Source organism: Oncorhynchus mykiss, chromosome 1 (genome assembly GCF_057628025.1).
Source record: "Oncorhynchus mykiss isolate SJ-2025 chromosome 1, ASM5762802v1, whole genome shotgun sequence".
Lineage (NCBI taxonomy): Eukaryota > Metazoa > Chordata > Actinopteri > Salmoniformes > Salmonidae > Oncorhynchus > Oncorhynchus mykiss.
Genome location: NC_143022.1, coordinates 52,702,578 through 52,725,006, shown reverse-complemented (window position 1 = coordinate 52,725,006; position 22,429 = coordinate 52,702,578). Strand labels below are relative to the sequence as shown.

General features: G+C 42.1%; 1 protein-coding gene and 1 long non-coding RNA gene across 3 annotated transcripts in view; one reads left to right on the top strand and one right to left on the bottom strand.

The window, feature by feature from the left end:
- The first annotated feature begins 5,643 nt into the window (after positions 1–5,643).
- LOC110524488 (alpha-1,3-mannosyl-glycoprotein 4-beta-N-acetylglucosaminyltransferase C) overlaps positions 5,644–22,429 on the top strand; it is a 34,998-nt gene continuing 18,212 nt past the window's right edge. Inside the window, exon 1 of one of the 2 annotated variants that reach the window (XM_090233541.1) lies at positions 5,644–5,944. The gene's annotated coding sequence lies outside the window, so the exon portion shown is untranslated. The remainder of the gene's footprint in view (positions 5,945–22,429) is intronic. The other variant, XM_021604198.3, reaches the window with a different exon arrangement.
- The window catches only part of LOC149985559 (uncharacterized), a 67,335-nt gene continuing 55,733 nt past the window's right edge, over positions 10,828–22,429 (bottom strand). Inside the window, exon 2 of the long non-coding RNA XR_016495780.1 lies at positions 10,828–11,653. This is a non-coding gene — a long non-coding RNA (uncharacterized LOC149985559). The remainder of the gene's footprint in view (positions 11,654–22,429) is intronic.

Here is a 22,429-nt window from a genome sequence, read left to right as displayed (position 1 = left end):
ATATGTTTTATATTGCCAATAGCAGCCCATCCTGTCAGACGTGATTGTCATGGTTGTCTTGATATATAGGTTATTCTGACCCTGTAATAACATAAGTTGAAGTCGTGAGCGTCTACTGACCCCACTTCAGAATTAACTTGTCACTGGGCTCTGCCCTTATTATTCATTATTAACACAGCAATTGGATTTAGATGGACTTGAATACATCAGTGAGAACAACACCCAAAATATGGTTAGGAGGAACAACTTAATGTAATGCGACCATAATGACGTTGAAGCACTTGCAGTTGAAGCCTGCTCTATTGAACAAAGCCTATTATTTCAAATGCAGATTATTACTCAGTTTTATGATTTATATAGTTGTATTACTTAGTTTTAGGAGCAGCATTTCCCTCTTAAACAGCTACTCATGGGTCGATGCAAGTTAACATTGTGTTCAAACCAACACGATGTGAACTTGCATCGACCATGAATGGTTGTTTAAGAGGGAAATGCTGCTCCTAAAACTAAGTAATACACCTATTTAAATAATACAACTGAGTAATAATCTGCATTTGAATGGAATAAATAATTAATGGAATTATGCAACAGACAGATATTGCATAATTGAAAACAGCTGAAACTGGGTAAGGGGTTCTGATTGAATAGTGCCTCAAGTAACCTTTTTGAGCTAAACCTCAAACATCTACAATTAGATGGTTCAGCCATGCTCTGAATTGAATGTACATATTCCTACTAAATAAGCTAAAGCCAAGCCAAGTCATTTAGTTTTGGCAGTGTTGTTTTGTCTCCGAAATGAGGTTAAAGAAAAGGAAATTGTATGCTTTCCTATTACACACACAATCAAGTCCCAAGGTGCTTGTGTTGCTTAACGACTTGGTTTGCTGCCACTTCCTTTGCGGTGATTTGGGATGGTGCCCCATTCACTCTCACTGTTTTAGCTCATCAGTGCTATGTATTGTATATTTCACCGTATTTCTGTGAATCAGACCCCCCACACTGAGGGCATCTGATCTGTGCGATAACAGTTGAGAGGATCACGCAGCTCATGCCTTCTCTTTCTCTTTAGCATCTGCTCTTCCCTGTCTGCCCTTCTTGTTCCACTTGGGTGAAATCTGAATCTGGGTGCCACACTGTTTCATCGAATTTTCAGTGAAACTGGGATTTCCCACAACACCTCAAATTAGAGGATATGAAAAATTCAGACTCTTCCAACCCCACGGGGATAGCCAGCCTGAGCCTACATGGCAGGTTGGCAGGCTGATTTGAGTGACAACCTATGAAAGAAGAAGTCCTTTGCTCTCAATAAATTGCGCGCGGGCGCACACACACACGCACATTCACCTTTGACGAACCTCACTAAATGATAACATTGATGCCTGTCAAGCCAAGCATGTAATCACAGAGCATGCAAACAGACAGTAATTAGCATCAGCGAAGCATAACCTTGACTTTGTGTACATTACAGTGCATATAAGGAAATCAGTAAATTTAAATAAATGCATTAGGCCCTAATCTATGTATTTCACATGACTGGGCAGGAGTGCAGCCATCAACCATGGGTGGCCCACACACTTGGGAGTCAAGGTGACCCACTGGGGAGCCAGTCCCAGTCAATCAGAATGAGTTTTTACCCACAAAAGGGCATTATTACAGATATAAATACAATTGGTGGCTTATGGTAGAGAAATTAACATTAAATTCCCTGGCAGCAGCTCTGGCGGATATTCCTGCAGTCAGAATGGCAATTGCTAGCTCCCTCAGAACTTGAGACATCGGTGGCATTATGTTGTGTGACAAAACTTCACATTTTAGAGTGGCCTTTTATTGTCCCCAGCACAAGGTGCACCTGTGTAATGATAATGCTGTTTAATCAGCTTCAAATTTGTTTACACCTGTCAGGTGGATGGATTATCTTGACAAAGGATAAAATGCTCACTAACAGGGATGTAAACAAATTTGTGCACAACATTTGAGAGAAATAAGCTTGTTGTGCATATGGAACATTTCGGGGAACTTTAATTTCAGTTCATGAAACATGGATGAAGCAGGACGATTTTTTAAACATTTCGTCTGACAAACTTGTCTCTTTCTGAAAAGTTGAATGGCCCTACAATGCTGCATGATTCTGCCAGTAAGATTTAAGGACCTGTCAATCTGTTCTGTCAACCTGGGTGCCCTCTGAAGCTGTTCTCTGATTCTCTACATGGCAATTTTCGTCTAGGAGTGACTCTTACCCGTCATTTGATAGTGGCCATGGTTATCACATTGCTGTACACGCTGGTATGCAAGACTTTCAGGCAGAGAGAATGGCGTGTAAATTAGTTTACATCCCCCCACACTATGAGAATGATTGGGTTGACTCGAGGTTGTCAGACTGCTTGTGTCTGACTGAGGAATTATTCATGCATTCCAGGAATTATTCATGCATTCCAGGAATGAATAATACATTCCAGGAATTACTAATATATTCCAGGAACAACAGAGGCAGGTGTCGTGGAGAAGTTGAGGCATTTGTAATCTCTCCGATACCTCCAACTTTTTAATGTCTGACCCTCTATACCTATAATCTACCACCTGTTTGCCGAGAAGTCTAAGGTTCACTCAGTGTTGTCAAGCAATCGAATCAATGTGTTTGGTAAGGCTTTGCTTAGGCTGCATGTGTAATGCATTATGATGCTGTTATAAATGTATTGTAAGAATTGTCAAAATCATATATGACCCTCATAATAAGGCACTTCACAGGTCAGTGAAGTACAGATTTTTTAATAGTCGTTTCATGTTTGTTGGCCAAGCCATCTTTAATTGTCAGTGTTCCTCTCCTCCACCATCCTTTACCATATGACGTTGTTGGTGAAAGATAAGGGAGAAGCTATCCTTGGAAGAGCACTTGATATCACAACATACATTTTTATTAATATTCATTCATTTAGCCAAGCTCACTTCCAAAGTACAGTACATATAGAGCCCCAGTTTAACCAATTTAACTACAACTTAACTTCAGATTAACTACAGAGCAGACTGTCTCTAAAAATCTGAGATGGGAATTGTTTGGAGCTTGTTTGCTACTGTAGAGGAGGGTGACATTGCTGCAGAGTGCAGACAAAGTATACTTTTTTGACTCTGCTGGCAATTTCACCCCAGGGCGAGTTGCCCCTGGGCTCAACCTGGTGTTTTAACTCAGGATGTTTTCGAACTTGTGTCAGTCATCTCTGGGTTGGATTTTATCAGTGAGTATTCTTTACAGAACGATGGGAAAGGCATGTTCCTAGAGGTAGGAATGGTCTATTGGTCTCTTGTGCAGATCAAATGGAGCACAGTTTAATTGAGTTCATGCTTACAACAGTGAACAGTGAACCCCAACACACCAAGACGAGGTGATGTGTTGGTGTAGATGATTTAGAGTGTTCCATTTAAACTGCAGCAGCCACCCTTGAAATGCCTTATTAACATCACAAGTATGCAGGGCACCAAGCACGTCACACCACAAAGCTCCACCACTGGCAATGTTATTATTCACTCATTAATTTATGATTCATGTCTAGGCATTAGAAATATTGTATGAGAGAGAGCACCATGGATGGCACAGTATACTATGTACTGTGTGTATCTACATTTTTAGGTGCATTCACTCTTGGCCCCCTTGTTTTCACTAATGGACCAGTACACTTTGTACCCACTCTCTTTGAGAGAGGATCAACACTGACTGAAATCTGTCCATTGGCTGGGGGGCAGTATTGAGTAGCTTGGATGAATAAGGTGCCCAAAGTAAGCGGCTTGCTCCTCAGTCTCAGTTGCTAATATATGCATATTATTTTTAATATTGGACAGCAAACACTCTAACGTTTCTAAAACTGTTTGAATGATGTCTGTTAGTATAACAGAACTCATATGGCAGGCAAAAACCTGAGGAGAAATCAAAGCAGGAAGTGAGAAATCTGAGGCTGGCATGTACTCAACACAGTTCCCATTGAAATCCGCTTGAGATATTAATGATGTTGCACTTCCTAGGGCTTCCACTAGATGTCACCCGTCTATAGAAATTTGAATGAGGCTTCTACTGTGTTGTGGGACTGAATGACAGCAGAATTAATCAGGTGTCTGGCAGTCAGCCATTCTGGTCAAGCGCATTGCACATGATAGCGACTTGCGTTCCATGGCTCCCGAAAACACAAAGGAATACCCCCGGTTGGAACTTTATTGAAGGGGAATGTTAAAAACATCCTAATGATTGATTCTGTACTTAGTTTGAAATGTTTCTTCGACCTGTATTAAACGTTTTTAAAGTTTTTGTCTGACTTAACGCTGACCAAAACGAGCGTTTGGATATGTATACCAAACGCGCTAACAAAAGTAGCTAATTGGACATAAATAACGGACATTGTCGAACAAATCAAGCATTTTTTGTGGACCTGGGATTCATTGGAGTGAATTCTGATGAAGATCATCAAAGGTAAGGGAATATTTAGCATGTCATTTATAGTTTATGTTGACTACAACATGGCAGCTATTTTGACTTGATTGTTCTGAGCGCCGTCTCAGATTATTGCATGGTTTGCTTTTTCAGTAAAGTTTTTTCGAAATCTGACACAGCGGTTGCATTAAGGACAGGTATATCTATAATTCCATGTGTATAACTTGTATTCTCATCTACATTTAGGGTGAGTATTTCTGTTGAATCAATGTGGCTATGCAAAATCACTGGATGTGTTTGGAACTAATGAATGTAACGTGCCAATGTTAACTCTGATTTTTTTATATAAATATGAACTTTATCAAACAAAACATAAATGTATTGTGTAACATGAAGTCCTATGAGTGTCATCTGATGAAGATCATCAAAGGTTAGTGATTCATTTTATCTCTATTTGTGGTTTTTGTGACTCCTCTCTTTGGCTGGAAAAATGGCTGTGTTTTATTGTCACTAGGTGCTGACCTAACTTAATCGTTTGTGGTTCTTTCGCCGTAAATCCTATTTGAAATCGTACACTGTGGTGCGATTAACAACAATAATACATTTAAAACGATATAAGATACATGTATGTTTAAGGAATTTTAATTATGAGATTTCTGTTGTTTTGAATTTGGCGCCCTGCACTTTCAGTGGCTGTTGTCATATCATCCCGGGTAATAGGATTGCAGCCTTAAAGGGCCAATCAGCAGTTGTCACAATAACAAAGCATCTTCCCCGCCACTGTTTCGGTAAAAAGTTGAGGAATGGGCCTAGAGAAATTCATAGACAGAGCTATGGATGCAAGGACTGACCATCCATGATATAAAAATGATAGTTTTAACCATGTATCGAGGCTTATATCTTGGGTTCTGATGGGATACGACAGTTAAGCTAAGCTCGTGAGGCATTTACAGGTTATATTCTTCAAGAATAAATGGGTACACATCATCCATTTAATGAATCATTAAGTCCATGAATGGATGTAACAACTGCTGATTGCCTCTTATGACCTTAGTATGCTCTTAGGCCGTATTTTTTGGATTGGTTTAAATCTCTTAGTCTAACTGACAGATGGGTATCTCGAGCCACCGAGTTGAGGCTGAGGGATGCATTACAATGTGTTGTCACTTTAAGACCAAACGTCTGGAAAGGGGAGGAGAGTCAGGAGAGGGAAAAACTGACAACAAATGAGAAGCAGTGTATGTGCAGACACAGTGACACCTTGGTGAGGAGAGTCAGAGCGGGGGAGTGAGGCAGGCAGAGGGGAAGAGAGTAAGAGGGCTGGAAAAGAGAGACTGAGATCAAAGAGAGCGAGATGGAGACAGACAGAGATAGCCTCACCAGACAACTGCCATTATAATTAGTGTTTACGGAACTTTTTTCAGAGCTAATGATCTGCTCGTGTGAGTCACGGAGATAATTTAGACTGGTGGCAACGTGCAGCACAGAGCATCGCCAGAACTCCTTCACATTCACACAGACAGCAGGCAGGTGAGTGTGCCTGTCGCTTCATGGGCTTTCTTTCTTTTTGAGTAACTATCACTTATATACAATTACCATGTTATTACCATTTTATTCTGTGCTGTAATGTAAAATTCTCCCATAGGTATAGTATTTTATGCACAAGTATGTGTTGGCTGCATTAAATATTGATCTACTGTTCCATTGTAAAAACCAAATCTTCTCTCACTGAGACTTGCAGCTCCTTTGTCCTGAAAATGGCTGTATATCCCAGGATTTATCATGGCTTTGCCTGGTGACTCAAATCCCCTTCCTCTCAGTGATGTGGGGATAACTTGCTCTCCCTCACAGTTTATAATGAGATGGGGTACTACTGGTCTGCTCTCTGTCAGTCAGGGTGTTTGTCTGGCTGTGACTTTGACCTATAATAGCATCATCTAATGGTATCATATGTTGTGTCCTAGAAGATGGGCTCTTCTCCCTGTCAGACGGAACTGATTTGAGCGGCTTCCACTAAGCACATCATGTTGTAACTTGCCAAACCAGCTGCTATTGATGTTGGTTCCCTTTATGACCCACTTCACCTGTCAAACCCGAGTGCTAGACAGAGTCTGCATCCCAAATCGTACCCTATTCCCTATATAGTGCACTACTTTTGACGGGGGACGTATCGGCCCTGGTCAAAAGTAAAGTAGACTAGAGTAGAGCAGAGTAGTGTAGTGTAGAGTAGACTAGTGTAGAGTCTTTATTAACCCATGGGGCAATTCATTTTGCAGCACATAGTAAAAACACATTGAACACAGACAAATAAATATACCCCAAAACAATAAATACAGCAATATGTACACAACTAACAGTAGTCCTTCAGCTTATTGAGAAAGCTGATAGCAGCTGGCATGAAGGAGAGTTTTGAGCCATTTTAAACTTGGGGAGTGTGTACTGTGGCTGTGCCCTGGGGGAAACAACATAAATTCATCAAACAAGGGATGCTGGGAGTTCCTCAGAATGGATTGCGCCTTACATATGACTGGTGTCTGTAGTGCACTATATAGGGAATAGGGTGCCATTTGGACCTCAGCCAGAGCCATCTTTTATACGGCTCTCTCTAGTGCTCGACAATAATTAATGGACCCCTTAAAATGTTAAAGTACTTTTATTGCAGATTGGAGTTACCTTCAGACAGTGAAACCTCTGCTCTTCAGTCTTGGTGTGCGACTCAAATGACACCCTATTCCCTATATAGTGTGCTATTTTTCACCAGTCCCGGTCAAATATAGTGCACTTAATATGGAATAGGGTGCCATTTGTTTCGGTAAAGGACGTCCCTGGGGCTATTTTTATGTATTTTGGCCAGACTGCTGGATAGTCATCAACGGCTACCCTGAGTGTAAATGGAGCTTATCTCTTTTATTGATCCCTGTCTATTAGTCTCACCATAGACTACACACTTATTAAGGCCTAGATTCAATCAGATGAAGCTTTAACCGGCGGTAGCCGACATCTCCACAGCCGGGGGTTTTGGCTGTGTCGGGGTTGTAACTGCATTAGAGCAGTCAAATCGGTGAGCAGCTGCTCCTGTGGTTGTCACTAAGCCATACACATTCCAGTATAGGTATAACACCGGGAGCGTTTGCCGATTTGATAGCTCCAACACAGTTACACCTCTGACATCGTCTAAATAAAAACAATGAAACTGCTATGCAACTGTTGGTTATCGCGGGTTAAGGCAGAACTGATTGAATCTAGCCCTAAAATCTGGGATACCGTTGCACAGTAACAGGAGTCAGTGTTGACTTAGCCCAAAGGCCGGCAGATGACGATATTGAGTCGTGTCATCTTACTGTCCAAAGGGAATCTATTCAGGTGGCTATGCACTAGTTCCCCCCATAGACCAGTTCGTACATAAAACATTCTCCATTAAGGTGGTATTTGTATTTTGTATTTGTTATGGATCCCCATTCGCTGCTGCCAAGGCAGCTACTCTTCCTGGGGTCCAGGAAGAACAGTTATACTATTTTTAAAACATTACAATACATTCACAACAGATTTCACAACATATTAAGTGTGTGCCCACTACTACCACATATTTACAACACAAAATCCACATGTACCTGTGTGCATAGTTATTGTGTGTTTGTATGCATGTATCTGTGCCTATGTTTGTGTTGCTTCACAGTCCCCACCATTCCATAAGGTGTATTTTTATCTGTTTTTCAAATCAGATTTTACTGCTTGCATGAGTTACTTGTTGTCAAATAGAGTTCCATGTAATCATAGCTCTATGTAGTACTGTGTGCTTCCCATAGTCTGTTCTGGACTGTGAAGAGACCTCTTGTCTTGTGGGGTTGCATGGGTGTCCGAGCTTTGTGCCAGTAGTTCAACATGTCAATACCTCTCAGAAATAAAAGTAGTGATGAATTCAATCTCTCCTACACTTTGAGCCAGGAACGATTGACATTATTAATGTTAGATCTCTGTGTACATCTAAGCGCCAGATGTGCTGCCCTGTTAGGGGCCAATTGCAATTTGTCTAAATCCCTCTTTATGGCACCTGACCACACGACTGAACAGTAATCCAGGTGCGGCAAAACTAGGTCCTTTAGGACCTGCCTTGTTGATAGTACAGCTAAGAAGGCAGAGCAGCACATTATTATGGACACACTTCTCCCCATCTTAGCTACTATTGTATCAGTATGTTTTGACCATGACAGTTGAAAATCCAAGGTTACGCCAAGCAGTTTTGTCCCTCCAACATTATTCATTACAATATGTAGTTGAGGTTTAGGGTTTAGTGAATGATTTGTCCCAAATACAATGCTTTTAGTTTTAGAAAAATGTAGGTCCATTCTGAAACTAATGCAACTCTTTGTTAAGTTTTGCAGTTATTTCAGTTGCTGTAGAAGCTGATGTGTATAGTGTTGAGTCATCTGTGTACATAGACACACTGGCTTTACTCAAAGCATGTCGTTAGTAAAGATTGAAAAAAGTAAGGGGCCTAGATAGCTGCCCTGGGGAATTCCTGATTCTACCTGGATTATGTTGGATAGGCTTCCATTAAAGAACACCATCTGTGTTCTGTTAGACAGGTAACTTGTTATCCACAATATAGCAGGGGGTGTAAAGCCATAACACATGTTTTTTTTCCAGCAGCAGACTTTGATTGCTAATGTAAAAAACTGCACTGAAGTCTAACAAAACAGCCACCACAATATTTTTATCATCAATTTCTCTCAGCCAATCATCAGTAATTTGTGTAAGTGCTGTGCTTGTTGAATGTCCTTCCCTGTGTGCTAAAAGTCTGTTGTCAATTTGTTTATTGTAAAATGGCATTGTATCTCGACATGCATCCCTTGTATCTAACCCGGACGACACTGGGCCAATTGTGTGCCACTCTATGGGACTCCCAATCACGGCCAGTTGTGAGACAGCCTGGAATCAAACCAGGGTCTGTAGTGACACCTCAAGCACTGAGATGCGGCGCTTTAAACCGCTGAGCCACCCGGGAGCCCAAGATAATGCTTGTCTTTCATATTTTGGTTAGATATACTTGAATGTGTACTGTCAACGTTTGTTGTTGGTATGTCAGGCCTAAGTTTGCACATCTTGCCAATGAAAAAATCATTAAAGTAGTTGGCAATATCAGTGGGTTTTGTGATGAATGAGCCATCTGATTCAATGAATGTATCACGTTTCAGGTAAGACCCAGATGCAGACAGTGTCGAAGTAACAAAAGTGTATTACTAATACAGGGGCAGGAAAAATGACAGGTCAAGGGCAGGCAGAGGTCAGTAATCCAGATAGGGTGCAAAGGTTCAGAACGGCAGGCAGTCTTAGGGTCAGAGCAGGCAGTGGTCAATAATCCAATGTGGTGGGGCAAGGTATAGAACGGCAGGCAGGCTCAGGGCCGGGGCAGGCAAAACAGGAACTAGAACAGACAGGCGCAAGGGGAAAAACGCTGGTAGGTTTTACAAAACAAAACAAACTGGCAACAGACAAACAAAGAACACAGGTATAAATACACTGGGGATAATGGGGAAGATTGGCAACACCTGGAGGGGGGTGGAGACAAGAACAAAGACAGGTGAAACAAATGTCTGTAGTGACACCTCTGTCACCTGTGACAGAATGATGGAGCTCCAAAGCTTTTTACTATCATTCTTTATGTAATTTATCTCTGTTTCATAGTGTAGTTTCTTCTTCTTTTTATTCAGGTTAGTCACATGATTTCTCAATTTGCAGTACATTTGCCAATCGGTTGTGCAGCCAGACTTGGTAGTAGTGTCCCAACAGTTACATGTGTATAGGGGACATATTGGAGGGGCAGCAACCCTTGGTCTGTTTTACCCTGTAGTCACTGCAGGTTTGGAAGCCTTTGTTAATCTCTGTGCACGGAACCCGCTAGCGGGCTGAAATTCCACAACATACGGTGATCGCTACATAAATAGTCATATTAAACATTCATGAAAATACAAGTGTCTCACATGTATCGAAAGCCTAGAATCTGTGAACCGCTTGTGTCGTGAATTTCGTCTCATTCCATTTTCGATGACACATTCCAGGTAAATAACCCACACAGAATGTGACTTTTCCTGTCATGTTTGGTTTCACTGCAATCAACTGGTTTGTTTGTAACACAATCAGGCCAGATGGGCCATTTCGCGGGACTTATTGACTGAAAGAAACCGATTTGAAGACAACAAGTCATGACATCATTGTGCACCAATGATTTGCCCGCTGTTTCGTTGATTGACTGTATTTTAACCCAATGACCACTGATCGTTTTGAAATCTAGCCTGGTAGATAGCCAATGAGCTGAGCTAAACGGCAATAGGTCATGTTTATGTGTTGCAAGCCCAACCCATGTAGTAAACTCCAGCGTAAAGTGAGTAATTCGCTATTGAAGTTTCATACCGGAAGGAGAAACACATATTACACATTGCATTGTTTGGTAAATGCGCAGATTCAGCTGTTTATATATCAATCATTATGGCGACTAAGTCAGGGAAAGCTAAATCTAAGTCTAGATATACAGATGTACACACAATTTTAGAATAAATTGATTGGGAAGGTGAGACAGAGATTGTTGTAGGATGATTCGTTTTGCGATTGTGGAGGAATATTTTTTGAACGGGAGAGGACGTCGTTTGGACTGGTAAGTTCTTATCATGCTAATGCCCTTGTTTGAAATGAATAATATAAAACATTATTTGTGATTTTTTGTAAATTTTAGAAGCAATATATAAACACGTAATGTCATGAAATGTGAGATGCGTGTGTCTGCTGCCCCACCCCAACCTACATGAAATAGCCTATTTGAGGCTGTTGAGGGGAGGGCAGGCCCACACAACAATGGCCAAAGTGAAATGGAGACAGTAGATACAGCTGGTCTGTGGTAATATAATAAAGACAGTAGATCTAGCTGGTCTGTCATAATATAATAGAGACAGTAGATCTAGCTGAAATGTCATAATATAAAAGAGACAGTAGATCTAGCAGGTCATAATAATGTATTCAACCTAATGTTCCCTGTACTCTCTCTCTATATATATCTGTTTATTATACCTGTTGATACAGGGCTCATATGTGAAACTATTCTAACTGAACATTTTCTTTCACAGTGACACTGACTCCGAATGGGAGTCTTATCTGGTGTCCTGTGTGAATTTAAGTATGCTCTCTCTAATTCTCTCTTTCTCTCTCTCGGAGGACCTGAGCCCTAGGACCATGCGTCAGGACTACCTGGCATGACTCCTTGCTGTCCCCAGTCCACCTGGCCTTGCCGCTGTTCCAGTTTCAAATGTTCTGCCTGCGGCTATGGAACCCTAAACGGTTCATTTTTACTCTTGAGGTGCTGTCCTGTTGCACCCTATACAACCACTGTGATCTCCACCCGGCACAGCCAGAAGAGGACTGGCCACCCCTCATAGCCTGGTTCCTCTCTAGGTTTCTTCCTAGGTTTTTGCCTTTCTAGGGAGTTTTTCCTAGCCACCGTGCTTCTACACCTGCATTGCTTGCTGTTTGGGGTTTTAGGCTGGGGCTATATAAATTGATTTGATTTGATAGAGGACTGAGGGTCTTCCAAATATTGAAAGTGTGTAAATAGTTACCCATGTTATTTTGTAAATGTATATATATATATATATATATATATTTTTTTTTCATATACTTTTTAATCAATAATTTTTTTTTCTCCCATTTTTTTTTTTTTTTTCTCAATTGTTTTTTTTTTGGGGGGGGGGGTGTGTTAGAATACCATTTTGGTATTTTGTTTAAAGTTATTTGTTTCAAAATTTATACCTTCACCAATTTGGCCACTTGGGTACATTTGGGCTACTTGTGTGGGACACCTGGGTGACTTTATGATAAATGTCATGTAGCACCCTCATTTAGGAAGTTATCATTCTGAAACTTTGCACAAGTACTGTTGCCCTCTTATATTTTCACTGAAATTGTCCCCATCATCCTATCTGAATGTTTGTTTTATCTTGTTCATTTTAAAGATGATACAAAAATAAAAATAAAAAACATGTTTTTTTTCATTGTTTTATCTAAACTAGATCTATTGTGTTATATTCTCCTAGATTCAATTCACATTTCCACAAACTTCAGAGTTTCTTTCAAATGGTACCAAGAATATGCATATCCTTGGTTCTGTGCCTGAGCTACAGGCTGTTAGATTTGGGTATGTCTTCAGGCGGATAAATTGCACAAAGTAGGGGGGGAGCTCTTAAGAGGTTTTAAGGCCTCTAGAAGTGCAAGTGATTTTAAAGAAAACATATTCATATATATTTGATATGCTGTAATATGTAAACCAGAGATGGAAACTCGAGTCTGAGAGTCGGACTCGAGTCGCACTGAAGTCGCAAAGAAAATGACTTGCGACTTGACTTAGACTCGTGATTAATTGACTTGAGACTTGACTTGGACTCTAGATGAGAGACTCGTGAACAATGCAAGTCAGTACTGGGCAAGTCAGTGTTTGTTGTGCATTCTGTCAGATAACATGGAGCAGGCGGCATTGTAACAGAGAAAGTAGTTTAATACAGAGGGCTGAAAAGTGTTCTAGAACGTCTGCGTTCTGCAAAAAATATGCAGACAACGACATATCTATTTCAATTGGGGAGAAGACAGAATCAGTGTCTGTCACTGTAGATACATTGACTGACAGGACCATGAGGGGGCTTCATGGGAGTAATGGTCATCACATGGCCATGGAATGGAAAAAAACTCAGATCGGTTGAGCTGTGATAGATTCACGGGTTCACACACAGGGAAAGCGAGTAGCAGCAGTGTAAAAACAATGGGGGGGGGGGGGGGTTGATCAATTGTTCAGCATTCTTATAGTTTGGGGGTAGAAGTGTAAGGGCCGATGCTGGAGATGAGAAGCAAGTACAGGGATTGAACATCAAACAAAACAAGAACAGCGTCTGGACAGAGGGAACCAAACAACATCATGACAATAATGCTGACACGGGAAACAAAACTGAGAAACTGACAGTTATAGAGGGGTCCAGGTGAGTCCAATGAGCGCGGATGCGTGTAATGATGGTGACAGGTGTGCGTAATGAAGGGCAGCCTGTTGCTCTCGAGCACTAGAGAGGGGGAGAGGAAGCAGGTGTGACAAGAAGCTGTTATCAGTGTAGATGAAGAGATTGAGACAGGTTAAAGAATGGTTTTTAAGCATTGAGACGTTTAAGACATGGATTGTGTATGCTTACCATTCAGAAGGTTTAATTGGCAAGACAAAAGATTTAAGTGCCTTTGAATGGGGTATGGTAGTACCTGCAAGGCGCACCGGTTGGAATGTGTCAAGAACTGCAACGCTGCTGGGTTTGTCATGTTCAAAATGTTCCTGTGTGTATAAAGAATGGTCCACCAACCAAAGAACATCCAGCCAACTTGACACAACTGTTGGAAGCATTGGAATCAACATGGGCCAGCATCCCTGTGGGACGCTTTCGACACCTTGTAGAGTCCATGGCCAGTCGAACTGAGGCTGTTCTTAGGGCCAAAGGGGGTGCAACTCAACATTAGGAAGGTGTTCCTAATGTTTTGTACACTCATTGTACATAGATCCCAGACAATATTGTATCTGTGGCTTTTAGGCTAACGTGAATGTTAGTTTTATTTCAATTTTCAGATCTATGCCTTTTTCATCTGTGAAAGAGTGGCTAGCCGGTTAAACATATTGGCACAAAGGTTAAGCTGTCAAAGTAAGAGCTTCTTGATGTATTTTTCAATCCTCTTATTTCAATACAATCTCCTCTGATCAATCATGTGTTTCACTCAGTAAGCTTTGAAGACACACAGATCCTATTAAGATTTTAAAAGGATTCCTTTGTGAGGTATAGAAATGTAGAGAAGAGACATCCAGAGTTACAAGCCAATCCTGTTCACTAATGGGTGGCAGAGACTGTAATTTGTTCAAGGAATCTGAAGTAGCCTATCACTTTGTGGAAACTAACAACAACTCAAGAATTAGGCTGAGCACCTACTGTGTTTTCAGCCTAAAGTATAGGCCTATTACCGTAAGACGTGTGTGTTCGAAATGTTCTACTGTATGTACCAGATGTGTATGTAAACTCAGCAAAAAAAGAAACGTCCCTTTTTCAGGACCCTGTCTTTCAAAGATAATTCGTAAAAATCAAATTAACTTCACAGACCTTCGTTGTGAAGGGTTTAAACACTACAATGAACACCATGCCTGTTCAATGAAACAGAAACAAGTAATGAACATGCACCTGTGGAACGGTCGTTATTAAGACACTAACAGCGTACAGACAGTAGGCAACACTAACAGCTTACAGACGGTAGGCAATTAAGGTCACAGTTATGAAAACTTAGGACACTAAAGAGGCCTTTCTACTGACTCTGAAAAATACCAAAAGAAACATGCCCAGGGTCCCTGCTCATCTGCATGAACATGCCTTAGGCATGCTGCAAGGAGGCATGAGGACTGTAGATGTTGCCAGGGCATTAAATTGCAATGTCCGTACTGTGAGATGCCTAAGACAGCACTACAAGGTGACAGGACGGACAGCTGATCATCCTCGCAGTGGCAGACCACGTGTAACAACACCTGCACAGGATCGGTACATCCGAACATCACACCTGTGGGACAGGTACAGGATGGCAACAGCAACTGCCCGAGTTACACCAGGAATGCACAAATCTCTCCAACAGTGCTCAGACTGTCCGCAGTAGGTTGAGAGAGACTGAACTGAGGGCTTGTAGGCCTGTTGTAAGGCAGGTCCTCACCAGACATCACGGGCAACAACGGGCACAAAGCCACAGTCGCTGGACCAGACAGAACTGGCAAAAAGTGCTCTTCACTGACGAGTCGGGTTTTGTCTCACCAGGGGTGATGGTCGGATTCGCGTTTCTCATCGAAGGAATGAGCGTTACAACAAAGCCTGTACTCTGGAGCGGGATCGATTTTGAGGTGGAGAGTCCGTCATGGCGGTGTGTCACAGCATCATCAGACTGAGCTTGATGTCATTGCAGGCAATCTCAGCGTTGTGCGTTACAGGGAAGACATCCTCCTCCCTCATGTGGTACCCTTCCTGCAGGCTCATCCTGACATGACCCTCCAGCATGATAATGCCACCAGCCATACTGCCCATTCTGTGCGTGATCTCCTGCAAGACAGGAATGTCAGTGTTCTACCATGGCCAGTGAAGAGCCCGGATCTCAATCCCATTGAGCACGTCTGGGACCTGTTGGATCGGAGGGTGAGGGCTAGGGCCATTCCCCCGAGAAATGTCAAGGAACTTGCAGGTGCCTTGGTGGAAGAGTGGGGTAACATCTCACAGCAAGAACTGGAAAATCTGGTGCAGTCCATGAGGAGATGCACTGCAGTACTTAATGCAGCTGGTGGCCACACCAGATACTGACTGTTACTTTTGATTTCAACCCACCCTTTGTTCAGGGACACAATATTCAATTTCTGTTAGTCACATGTCTGTGGAACTTGTTCAGTTTATGTCTCAGTTGTTGAATCTTGTTATGTTCACACAAATATTTGCTGAAAATAAACGCAGTTGACAGAGAGAGGATGTTTCTTTTTTGCTGAGTTTAAAAGATAATGTGGATAAAGAGTCTCTGCCAAGTCATTAACCAGTTTATATCTAATTTAGTCCACATTTCCCTCTTTGTTTTGGCCAAAGTCCATTATATAAAATCTTTGGTCATGCAGAATATAATACTTTTCTAAACACTTACAGTATACGTTAATGTGGATGCTATAATGATTACAGATAATCCTGAATGAATCGTGAATAATGATGAGTGAAACATTTTTTGTAATGGTGAAAGGTTGTCTTGGGGGTATGATATTTGTGCGTCTGTAACTTTCTCACTCATCATTATTCACGATTCATTCAGTTATATCCGTAATCATGTTAGCATCCACATCAATGTAGAATTGTTTAGAAACATATTCTATTCTTATTTACAATAAAAGTGACTTCAAAATGACACAATACATTGTTCACCATTAATTTCTATTGGGCACAGAATAAATGTACCCAACAAGGTTGTAGAGTCACCCGCTTGATGTAATCATTGGGTGCTATGAATATGGATGAAAACACAGTCAAATTAATGCTGACAGTCTGCACTTTAACCTCGTAGTCATTGTATCATTTCAAATCCAAAGTGCTTGAGTATAGAGCCAAAACAACAAGAAATTTGTCCCTGTCCCCAATACTTTTGGAGCTCACTGTATCAACAGTACTGCCACATCAGCATAACATTTTATTAACACTTGACAAGACTTGCATCATTTACATCATCATCAATATTCAGTCTGATTGGCTGATAGCCTGCACATGGCAGAGAGAGGCAGAAAGAGAGAGGAGGGGCTCCATCCTCAACCGAACTCCATTAGTTCTTCAGTTGGGAGGTGCACGTATGTCAGGCCAGCAGCAACACAGGTAGTCTAACCACCATATACAAAAATATCCACACAAGCCACTAGCCATATGTCATGAGTTAGAAGATCAGTGTTGGGATGAGTTACTTGGAAAAGTAATATATTACATACTACTCATTGCATTGAACAAAAGAAATGTGTTATATTACTAGTGAGATCACTTTGCGTTACTTTCATCAAAAGGTTGTGTCTGCTAAAGTCTTTGTGATGGAAGTTTGGTAGTGTTGCGTATCGATGCTAAACAACATGAATAGGCTCTCAAACTCAAGCAGGTATGTAAACGTGTGGTTGATAGTAGCATGCCAGATCAAACCGGATGGAATTGGGTAAAGGGATTTATTACGGGAGTATTACTTCTCAACGTGAAGTAAATAAAGGACCACTTGAAGGGAGGCTTTCTTATTGAGGCAAAGCGCCTCCAGATGACACGAGATGGTAAGAAGGTGGATAGCCTGTCAGTGCTACTAAACTTTGAGGATCTGGTACTGCCAGAAAAAGTTAGGATTGGGTATATGAGTTACTATGTGCGAATTTATGTTTCCGAAACCATTGCGTGGCTATAACTGTCAGGTTTGCGCATGTGGCAGCGTGATGTGGGTGAGAAGATGAATATGGGGAATGTGGAGACAGGATCCAGTTAAAGTGCTGTGTGGCATATATAATTCAGGGCCCTCATTTCTCAATGTTGCGTATGAACAGAAATGTTTGTAAACCATACGTGCGATCATTTCTAAGCAAAGTGTGGGATTTATTCATTTGTACTGATACTTGAGAATGTGTGTAAATTTAGCACACCTCTGACCCTGCGTACGCACAGCACCTGTAGAAAAGTCAAACTGCTAGTGAAATACCATCCACCAAATGGAGAAAGGATTGACATACTAGACAAAATCATAAACCATGAAAGAAAAAAGATAATACATTCACAGTCTATTCCTGTATTTCTTTTATAGACACTTAAGCTACTTAAAGTTCTCAGGGTGCTATTGAATTTATAAACGTGAAACCATTTAAGCCTAATTGAATAATAAAGTCAATCTGAAAGAGAGCGGAATGTAAGTTTGGAGGCAATTTAGTTAAACCAGTTGAATAATATTAAAAGGCAGCACTGAGGCATTGTGACTTGTCCAAAATGGCAAATCTTGCATTGCTGGAGCATTCTGGCACTTGCTGCATCTTGCAGGGAGCGTGTTTTCAATGAGCGTGCAGATTTCTTTTGCTGAGAGCGACGCTGGGCTTATTAGTATATTTCATTTTCCAAGGCATATTTTATTGTATCTCTGCAACTAACTCTCTCCAGTATGAGTAAGGGAGACGAAATGCAGCAATGCCATCCCAGTGCATACCCAAGTCATTTCCACCCTGGGATTTTTGGCCACTGGAACATTCCATGCGAGATTGCGGATCGGTCTGGCATTTCACAACCAACCATGAGCCGAATATTACCTGCAGTCCTTCATGGCATTATTTAATTGACCCCCACAATACATACAGTGTCCGTACACTGCTGTGCAACAGGCCAGATTGAAAAGAGATTTCCATACCATAGCTGGATTTCACAATGTCGCAGGAGCAAGTGACTGCACCCACATCACAATAAAAACACCATCATTGAACAAATTCAACAGATTCAACAGAAAAGGTTTCCATTCTGGCAATGTGCAGGTCATCTGTAATTCACATTTGGCTTTGTTGAATGTAGCGGCCAAACGGCCAGGTGGGACACACGATTCATTCATTGAGCAGAACCGTTCAGTCGGCCTTAACCTCCAGGAAGGAGCTGTTGAGGACGGATGGCTTATTGGTAAGTGACTTGTTTTATTTGCAAGGTTTTATTTGCCATGTTAGACCTCTACTGGGAAACAATATCTGAATTGTGTTCATAACTGCAGGAGACCGGGGCTACCCATTAAAAACATGGCTGATGACTCCACTCACAAAACCCTCCACTTGGTACAACCAAGCCCACGCAAGCACAAGATCCCCATTGGAGCGCACCATAGGCCTGCTGAAAGGGCGTTGGCTGTGCTTGTCTGGGACAGGAGGCACACTGCAATATCAGCCTTGCAAGGTTTGCCTCTGAAATGACATTACTTCAAATGCCATTACGTGAATGTAACACAATGTGCAAATTCCTTTTTAGGTTTGCTACATTGTCAAGGCTTGCAATGTGCTCCACAACATTGCAATCAAAAATGGCATTCCACCGAATGATCCACCCAGACCCGATGAGCCCATGTCTGACAGGGTGTGTTTCCCACCACCTATGGCTCTGGCACTGAGGACAAGAGTCAATATCATACTACTGTTTTAGGTATCTGTTCTTCCAAATATTGCAATCAAATCGACAAGGAAAACAACATTTACATTGCACCAGAATTTATTGTCTCACATGTTGACACAATCAACAAGTTCTTTCAATGATTGATTTCTCTCTCTCTCTCTCAGACCATTGCATACATCCCCCAGCTGCTGTTTGAGTCCAAGAATTGATGTGTTGATCTCTTCTTGTTGTTTCAGGACTGCGTCAGTCAAAACATGTGGCGCAGCTGAAGCGCTTCGCCAAAGAGGGACACCCTTCTGGTAGGCCTGGGGATGGCTGAGGGGTCAGGCAAATCACCGACATCTGTGAAGATTTCATGTTTTGTTATATTAATTTTGTCACACACACACGCACACACACACACCCCCATATCTGAATATGGTTGCGAAAATAAAGCTTGACTTACCATCAGTTGGTGTGTCTGTTATTCCTTCAGGGTCTGGGAGAGAGGTCTCTCCAATTATGCTGCCATTGCGCATAGCAGGCTGTTCTGCAGATGAGGCAGAATTTACCACAGCTCTAACCTGCTCCCAAGCAATATTTATTTATCTTATTTGTCAAGCCATTGCTGAGGGCTCCAAAAAGTAGGGCTTGTTTTGCAAAAGTTCTATTTCTGCGTCCGAAATGTTTTTTTTTTCTTTGTCTTCCATGATTTCTCCATGTTGGCGGACAGAAATTTGGGACATTTCTTGCAGCTTTAAAGAGAAGGTTTGTGACCATAAATGTTCATTTAGGGCAGTTCTTTATGTAAATGAGTCTTCACAAGTAGTGATTAAGTCAATCTCTCCTCCACTTTGAGCCAGGAGAGATTGACATGCAAATTATTAACGTTAGCTCTCTGTGTACATCCAAGGGCCAGCCGTACTGCCCTGTTCTGAGACAATTGCAATTTTCCTAAGTCCCTTTTTGTGACACTTCTCCACATGACTGAACAGTAGTCCAGGGGCGACAAAACTAGGACCTGCCTGCAGGACCTGCCTATTTGATAGTGCTGTTAAGAAGGTAGACTAGCCCTTTATTATGGACAGACTTCCCCCCATCTTTGCTACTGTTGTATCAGTATATTTTGACCATGACATTTTACAATCAAGGGTTCTGACAACAGCCACCATCCTGCACCTCCATATTAGCCTTCACTGCCGAGCTGCGACGAGTCTTCAACGCCCCAGTTGTCGGACGAGAAGCGGCCAACCGACTGTTCAACACCAGCCAAGGAAACGGACCAGTGGCTGACTTCGCCATTGAGTTCCGCACCCTTACCGTCGAGAGTGGGTGGAATATGCAGGCCCTGGTCACCGCTTTCCACCAGGGTTTGTCTAACTCCATCAAGGATGAACTAGCCTCTCAGGAACTGGGAGAGGACCTTGAGTCCTTGATAACGCTGGCAATCAGGATTGACAATCGCCTCCGAGAACGCGTGAGACATGGCCTTTTTGACACCACCCCAGTATCCCTGTTGCCTGAGCACCTAAAGCCCCCCGAAGCCCAAGCAGATGGGATGCACACATCTGAGCCCACAGGAGCATGACAGGCGCATGAGCGAAGGCAGGACAAGGGGAGACCCTGACGAGCTGTGCAGTTACCTCCCGGCAACCCAGTCACCGTCTGTCACTACCTGCAACCCTCCACTGGGACAAACGTCAGCACAAGATTCAAGCCTTCGGTGGACTCCGAGGCAGCAGAACATTTAATTGATCAGGACTTTCAGATCACTGCGTGAAATGTCCCATTCCTCTGCAGATTCAAGGCCTCAATGGATGGCCCATTGGCTTCGGTCGGGTGGAATATCAGACCAAGCCCATTCTACTGCAGGTTGGGCTGAACCACGCAGACTATTAGTTTTCTTTTGATCACTGCTCCCGGGGAGAACGCCCTTATCCTAGGGTACCCCTGGCTAGCACTACATAACTCACAATTCTCCTGGTCCATGGGACACCTTCTAGACTGGGGTAAAGACTGCCAGACTAAATGTCAAAGACAAAGTTTATCCTTAACCACTGATTCCTTGTCTGGTCTCTTCTCTGCGCCTGGATCCAACCTCACCATGTCACACAATGGATCTGGATACTGCTTTCAAGCTAATTTATGCAGCATTAGTAAAGATGTGATCAATACATGTTGATGATTTAATTCCTGCGATGTTTGTAACTACCCTGGTAGGTTGACGGATAATCTGAAGCTGGTTGCAGGCACTGGTTACAGTTTGAAGCTTTTTTTTGAGTGGGCAGCTTGATGAAAGCCAGTCAATATTTAAATCACCCAGAAAATATACCTCTCTGTTGATATCCCATACATTATCAAGCATTTCACACATGTTATCCAGATACTGACTGTACCAGTCAGGAGGAGATTGAGACTGTGGAACATGTTCTATTTCAGTGCCGGCAATATGGGAGAGAACGTGAGAGATTGTTATTAGATTTAATGAGTGATGGTTTTGAAGAGCCAAGCTCAAGAGAACTGCAAAAAAAATTATTCAGGATTAAATTATGTATTTTGTTTCCTTAGGGAGAAAAAAATAATGGGTAGGATTTAGACCTTCCCTGTCTCACGTCCACACTCAAGTCCAGTTGATGGTGGTAATGCACCTTATAGTTGGTTGCCAACCGCCATATAAAATCTGCAGAAGAAAAAGGTTTGATAACAAGTCTCTCCTTCCATCTGTAGCTGTGCTCTTCTGTGCTCGTCTACAAGTGCTGCACTATCATATGGGCTGCTTAATTAGCCATATGTACTGTAAGCCAAACATATGTACAGATTTCCTATCACTTCCTTTTCATTCAAAATCTTTCTCTCGAGCCGGCAGTTCTGGTGATAGACTACACGTACACGGACCCCGAGAGATGTATAGAGGGCACACTTGCCACCAGAAAGAAAATCGCTCCATGGGCTTTACTATTACAGAAGTGATCAATAGAAAAGATCAGAGGTGTGCCCACTATACATTTTATATGGACAGAAGCGGTCATGACATTTCTAGCCTTTCTCCGCTAATGAGGAAACAAGTTGAGATCAGATCATGGAAACACGCACCCGGTAGAGATATGATTCTGAAAGAAACCCACGCGTTGATTGACAAAAACTGTAATGCCTCGAACACACCTACTGTACAGTGTCATTGCACAAAATAGTACGCAGCATCACCTGGATATGTGTGCAACAAAAGCTCAAAACCCCTTCTGCTACCATTTCTGTCAAACCGCCTACGAATGCAATTTGATGCATGTGTTCCATAAATCCAAGAATGCACCACACAGAA